This window comes from Mustelus asterias, unplaced genomic scaffold, assembly GCF_964213995.1.
Source record: "Mustelus asterias unplaced genomic scaffold, sMusAst1.hap1.1 HAP1_SCAFFOLD_2167, whole genome shotgun sequence".
NCBI lineage: Eukaryota > Metazoa > Chordata > Chondrichthyes > Carcharhiniformes > Triakidae > Mustelus > Mustelus asterias.
In genome coordinates, this window is record NW_027592112.1 from 7,468 (window position 1) to 14,934 (window position 7,467).

Genomic DNA, 7,467 nt, shown 5'->3' on the forward strand with positions numbered 1-7,467 from the left:
TAAACAGCTACATGGGTAAGATGGGTATAGAGGGATATGGGCCAAATGCGGGCAATTAGGACTAGCTTAATGGTAAAAACTGGACATGGAAGACAGCCAGATCATGGTATCAGACCAGATCATCTTCCTAATCTAATGCAGCGACTTTGTCAACTTAGTGAAGGGACAATGTGTGTGGCATGACAGTGTGCCAAGCTGCGTTAAAGACTCTTACTAAACTGTAGGTGGTGGCTGAAAAACATGCTTCCACTTAATGCACCCAATTTATTTGTATATAGTGGACAAGTTGGGCCAAAGGGCTTGTTTCCATGCTGTAAACCTCCATGACTCTAAAACAGCAGAACTAGAGAGTGGCCCCAGAATTTCTTGGCTATTCTGATGTTATGGAAGAGATCCACTGCAAAGCTTGTCTGGAACTTGGATACCCCAGGTCCTGGCTATTGGCCTGAGCTTTGGGATTGTCTTCTGGGGTTGGAGTTGTGTGCACCCCCTATGAGGCTAATAATGAATAAGATTATGCCACGGGGAGAACTCCCGAAGTTAGAAGCTCCCACAACTTGGCCTTCAGTTAGGTTCTGGCGTCGCACCGGCAGATGTTCTTGGCCTCAGCAGCAATGCAGCGCAAACTGATAGAAGTGAAGCCTAACCTGCGATCATCTTTTGGAAAAGGGGGGGGGGGAAAGTTAGCATCTACAGCGAGATTCCACCAGTGTTTCTGGCATCTTCCATGGGAGTGGCTCCAGATTTGCTCCTCACACTTCCACAGGCCTGCTCGAGAGATCTCGCCTTCTGATCACACGAACATCAGCAGGATCAGTGACAAGAGTTCAGCAGTGGGACGGGACTGACACCATTGTGCTTTGACAGGCTTTCTGGGCCCAGTATTTTTTGAAATAGTTGCTGCAATAATCCAAATTCTCCAATAAAAGTTAAAACATTTCCGAATTTGAATCTAAATCTCAATCAAATAAAGATCAAGAACAAAATAAGTAACAGATCTGTGACCTCACAGATGGTAATTAAAATAGTTACGAAAACAAAATGACACAGCAACCATCAAACCATTCTCTCCACATGGTGATTGTGACACCAAAGGATTCTCTTAGAATAACCAGAACAATATTTGCTGATTGGAATATTTGTGAGTTTTTTTGTGTGTTGGTGTTTATTTAAATTATTTATCAGCTTTCCCCACATACTATCATCAATGCATTTCCTGCTTTGGATCAGGTAAACAAAATCACTGAATTCAGACATAAATGTTCCTATGATGTGCCATTTCATAGTATGTTGAATTCTAATGCCAATATGCTATCGTGTGTTATTTTTAATTTTCTGAACACTTTTCCTTCTTCCCCTCTTGTGTTGACTCTTTGGATGGAATTTTACCAGTTTTTTGGTGATCGGTTGAGAGGTTGGGAAGGCAGACAAGATGGTGCAGGAAGGCATGCCTGGTATCAGGCCGCTGTCATGCCATTTTGTTTATAGCAGGAAATCGGGCAGTGCTGTTGTACACACAGAGCACAATTGAGCTGTTTAAGTGGCCAATTAAGGGCCTCTGGTTTTGGAAATACAAAATTGCTGGTGTACTGTATGACACAATAAGAAGTTTAACAACACCAGGTTAAAGTCTAACAGGTTTATTTGGTAGCAAAAGCCACAAGCTTTCGGAGCCTTAAGCCCCTTCCTCATCTCGCTGTAGATGCTAACTTTCCCCCCCCTTTCCAAAAGACGATTGCATGTCAGGCTTCACTTCTATCAGTTTGCGCTGTATTGACCTGAGGAAGGGGCTTAAGGCTCCGAAAGCTTGTGGCTTTTGCTACCAAATAAACCTGTTGGACTTTAACCTGGTGTTGTTAAACTTCTTACTGTGTTCACCCCAGTCCAACGCCGGCATCTCCACATCAGTACTGTATGACAACATGGCCTGTTATGGTCATGTGACTCTGCCACGAGGCACTCTCTGTGTGAGCTACCATTTTTGATTAGCTGAAGAAAGGCACTTACTGAGACAAGACACTAATGAAGCTCTGCAGTTTCTCACATGTGAAACGTGATGGACAGAAGCAAAAAACAATATAGACTTTTGAATCCTGGAAATGATACAGAGAAGACCCTGAGAACTCAGGAATACAGGTTCGAATCCGCAAAAACGCTGCTGAAAAAAAGACAAAATAACAGCACACACAGGCTGCAAGTGAAATAGGGGCTGGAGAGAGAAGACAATAAACATGGGGCGGGGGGGGGGGTGGGATTTTCAGCTCGTGTTTGCCATCAGAGATCGCCAACGAGGCCAAAAAACTGGAGATACTCGGGAAAAACAGGTTCTCCGGGGAGATCATATTTCCTGATTTTCTATGCCCCTCTGCCAGTGACGTCATGAGGTTCATACCCACGAAGGACAGGAACCTCATTTAGATGGATTTCAATTAAATAAAGTATTATTAATGGGCACATGATCCCTCCGCACTAAATATTCTTATGCCAGTTTGGGGCAGTATGGTGGCACAGTGGTTTGCACTGCTGCCTCACAGCATCAGGTTGGATTCCCGGCTTGGGTCACTGTGCGGAGTCTGCACGTTCTCCTTGTGTCTGCGTGGGTTTCCTCCGGGTGCTCAAGTAGTCTGAAAGACCTGCTGTTAGGTGCATTGGCCATGCTTAATCCTCCCTCAGCATACCCAAACAGACGCCGGAGTGTGTCGACTAGGGGGTTTCATGGTAACTTCATTGCAGTGTGAATGTAAGCCTACTTGTGACACTAATAAATAATCTGAAAGAAGCAACAAATTTGGTCAAATGAAAAACAGTCAACGGGATCCCTCTGGTGGCGCAGAGAGGTAAGTATAGCCCCTTGAGGGACATGCATGGGCAGTGCCGTTGCCCCAGAAGAGGTTGGGACTGCCAGGTTGGCACAGCTTGACAGCTTGCCAACCTGGCAATGCCAACCTGTGCTGGGGGCAGTGCTAGGGGCGGGCCCTAGAGTGAGCCACGTGGGGGAGGGAGGTTCATTTATATAAGATGGGGAGAGCGGGGGTGGATGATGCGATTATTGTTCGGGATGTGGGGAGCCCTCAATACCTGCGTGGGGGCAGGGAGAGTTTATTCTTTGTTCCAATTGGGGTGCCCTTTGAAGATGTTGCTGCGATCTCTGTGGAGTTAGTCTTGCCAGCTCTATCAGGCCCTGCTCCACCAGAGAGTAAACCCCGCCCACTCATTTTTCTTTTATTCTAAGAGGCTCAAAGTTGGAAGGGAAAACCGATCTCTGCAGCTGGAGAACTTCACGCCAGTTTTTCGTCTGAGCCTGACATTTTGAAAAAAATTGGGAAGATTCTGCTCATGATCTGGAAGCCATTGGATGGAATACTCCCAAGCCTTGATGGCAGATGGTTGTGGAGAATGTGGTGACAGCCAAAAGGTCAGAAACCCACCAGTTTAAAATTACATTGCAATTCTCCCAATGGTGGGTTGGACATCCCATGGCAGGTGGCACAGACACCATTTGCATGCATTTGCATCTCATTAATGCTCATTAAAACTGCTGCCCGGTACTATCCATCAGGCTTTCCAATCTTGTATTATGCCAGTGGGAAATAACGTCGATGTCAAACCCGATTGTTAAAGTGTGTCATGCACACGGTGATCTCTGGTTAAATAAGAACCACTCCCCCCACTCCCCAGCCGACATGCACATGGAGAGCCCGTCACATGCAATGGGGCAAGCCCCTCCCCACCCCATGGAAACATGGAGAACTCCGTTCCCCCATGGACATTGGGGAAGCCCCCCAAGGAACTCCGCAGAGGAACTCTCCACCTGGCACTGCTCCCGTCACAAAAGGCAACTGAAAGCTAATTAAGGTCATTAAACATCTAATTGAATGGCCTTTTACTGGCCTGTTTGAAGTGTGCAGCAAATGCATGAGTACCAGGGAATGCTGGAGCTTTGGTGGATATCTCAGGATGATAATAGGGTGGCAACTGAGGTTATTGCTGCACTCAGCAGGGTGACTTCATAGGAAGGTTGGGTGGCATGGCCCAAAGTGGAGTTCAGGTGCCAGATCTTTGGGGTCGAGCCTCCATTGTGCCATCTGGCTGCTGGCATGTGGGTGCATTGTGCGGGAGCTGAGAACTGATGGGATGGGGCGTTTAGAGGGAACACCTGTTCTCCATTCAGGCAGCAGGTCCTTCAGGGAAAGGGAAGGAGGTATGGGGACAAGGATCTGGACAGCATGGCCATCTGCAGGGTCAGTATAGGGATGAGGAAGCAGCAGAAGGCCAGAGCATGGACTGCGAGCATGTGGATGACAATACCTTACAGCAAGGGTGTACAGACAGAGGATGAACTACTTCCAGGTGTATGATTGGCAGTGAAGCCAAGGTTGGCTTTTTGGTGACAAGGGCTACCCATTAAAGAGATGGATCCTGACTCCAGGGAGAAACCCTAGAATATGAGCAGAGGAGAAATACAACATCAGTCATGTGGTTACCTGAGCCACCATTGAGTGGATCAGAGTCTCCTAAAGATGAGATGCAGGTGCCTGGATTGTTCCAGTGGGATACTTTAAAATGCCCAGCAAGGCTCTCCAGACCATGTTGATCTGCTGCACTTAACTCAACCTGGCTGCAGACCAAGGAGGCCCTGGCCAGTGCGAATTTAATGGGGAGTGAGGCATCCTCTGATGAGGAGGAAGATGAGGAAGCTGATAGTCACAGTTTAAAAAGACATGAGGAACTTCATGGAGGTTGCGATGACTTAGACGCAAGAGAAGCACAGGAGGCACTTATACAGACATGAATCAGATGCCCCTTACTCCGCCTTATTCTTCCAGCCAAATAAAGATCCACCATCAACATGCACGGTTGCTGTTAATCTCTTAGCAAACAACTTGACCATTGCCCCCGGCACTCTGGTCATAAAGACTACCATAAATGCCCTGGTCCATTCTGAACAGCTCCTGGGGTGAACCCTGATACTCCTGTACATCCAGAGGGCTCACACCAAAAACTGAAAATATCAAGAAATCACATTGCATCTTTATTACAAATATTGGCACACACCAGCAATGACCCTTAATTATCTATTCATCCGTGAAGCCCAAGTGCTTCCAGAGTGTTTTCTTAATTCTTTTACATTGGCTCCCACATAGGTGTTTCCACTTTGCTGCTGGTTGTGGTTGAGGCAGGCTGATGATCTTGTTACCTCAGGGCCTGCAACAAACGGTGCCAATCTGCAGGCTTCCTGAGGCCAGGTGGGCCTTGACATGCTGAGGGGACCCTGCACAGGTGTAGGAGCCTCTTCTATTGCTGCAACAACTTGAGGCATGGTATCACTGGCACAGAGGCCAAGGAGGCGATTTCCACAACTCCAATGTCCCCCTGTCTATCAATGGAAAGGACCATATGCACAGACAAGAGGGAAATAGTGGTACTCATGGCATTGATGGAATCCTCGACCGTCCAAATCAGAATGAGCATACACTCTGCAAACTCTGCCAAATCTTCATGCACCTCAACTGAGCCTCCAGCATCTGCACCTTATTAATGACTCCAGAGGTACGCCATAAGCCAGAGCTCAGCATGGACCTGGCCTCACATGTTCCTCTGAGTGTCAGTGACCTTGGCTTTCAAGTTATCCTACAGCTACTCAGGCACATGTGTGGTGTTGTCACCTGGTTGTGACCCCAAATCTGCTCACCAGCACATGCCCACCAAAGGAAAAATATCTGCACTGTGGAGGTTGCGGTGAATCATGTTACGATTCACATCATAGGGCGGCACGGTAGTACAGTGGTTAGCACTGCTGCTTCACAGCTCCAGGGTCCCGGGTTTGATTCCCGGCTCGGGTCACTGTCTGTGTGGAGTTTGCACATTCTCCTCGTGTCTGCGTGGGTTTCCTCCGGGTGCTCTGGTTTCCTCCCACAGTCCAAAGATGTGCGGGTTAGGTTGATTGTCAGGTTAAAAATTGCCCCTTAGAGTCCTGAGATGCGTAGGTTAGTGGGATTAGCGGGTAAATATGTGGGGGTAGGGCCTGGGTGGGATTGTGGTCGGGTGCAGACTCGATGGGCCGAATGGCCTCCTTCTGCACTGTAGGGTTTCTATGAAACAGGTCTGGAGAGGATGAATGAAGAAGGCCTGGATGGGATGAATGAAGCAGGTCTGGAGGGGATGAATGAAGTGAGTCTGGAGGGGATGAATTAAGTGGATCTGGAGAGGATGAGTGAAGCAGGTCTGGAGAGGATGAATGAAGAAGTTCTGGAGAGGATGAGTGAAGTGAGTCTGGAGGGGATGAATGAAGCAGGTCTGGAGGGGATGAATGAAGCAGGTGTGGAGGGGATGAATGAAGCAGGTCTGGAGGGGATGAATGAAGCAGGTGTGGAGGGGATGAATGAAGAAGGTCTGGAGGGGATGAATGAAGTGGGTCTGGAGAGGATGAGTGAATTGGGTCTGGGGAGGAGGAATGAAGCAGCTTCAACACCAAGTTCTTGTCTTGACCCTTGGCAGAAGCCCGAACCAATAACAGAGCAGATCAGTCTGCAGCTGTTGTCCAAATGCTTGCCTCATTGTTCTTGTTGCTGCTCTCAAACAGCATCCAGAACAAGCTTGGGTAGAAAAGAAGCAAGAAACCTATTACCTCAACCCTCTTCATTGAGCAGAAATGGAATGCTGTGGCCTCGCCTTGGACTAACTCCTGGAGGTATGAGCACATGACACTTGCACAGTGTTTACAAACTGTATTGCATTTGCTTTCTAAAAGTCGGGTCCTCTATGGGCGAGTGTTTTTGCTTCCCATGAGTTGATAAAAATGTTTTTACTAACTGGCAGGGGAGGACTGGATATTGGAAAAATGGGAAAGTTGGAATGTGGGATGGGCATTGGGAAAAAATGATTGGACTAACAAGGCTTATATCAAATACTTACTCAAAATGGTTACTATTGCAGCCAAAGTGTAACTTTCTGTGTGAAAGTCAAAATACTGTGGATACTGGAAATACTCAGCAGGTCTGGCTGAATATTTGGAAAGAAAAACAGATTTAACATTTCAGGTCAATGACTTCTATCAGAACTGAGGAAATGTCATCCCCATTTAACTCTGTTTCTCTATTTTTATTCGTTTATGGGGTGTGGACAACATTGGCTAGGCCAGCATTTATTGCCCATCCCTTATTGCACTTGAGAAGGTGATGGTGTGCTGCCTTCTTGAACTGCTGCTGTCTACATATTGTAGGCACACCCACAGTGCTGTGTTTTCATTTCTCTCTCCATAGATGCTGCCAGACCTGCTGAATATTTTCAGCATTTTCTGTTCCTTATAAATATCTGTTGCGGAACTTAAAAACCTGCAAATGGGAACAGATCTCCCCACTTGCTTATTGATCTATACATCTCCTCTCATTGATATACTGACCCTGCTAACTCTTAATTCCTATTTACCTCTCGATTGCTCACAGCAATGCCTTGGAGATCCATCCT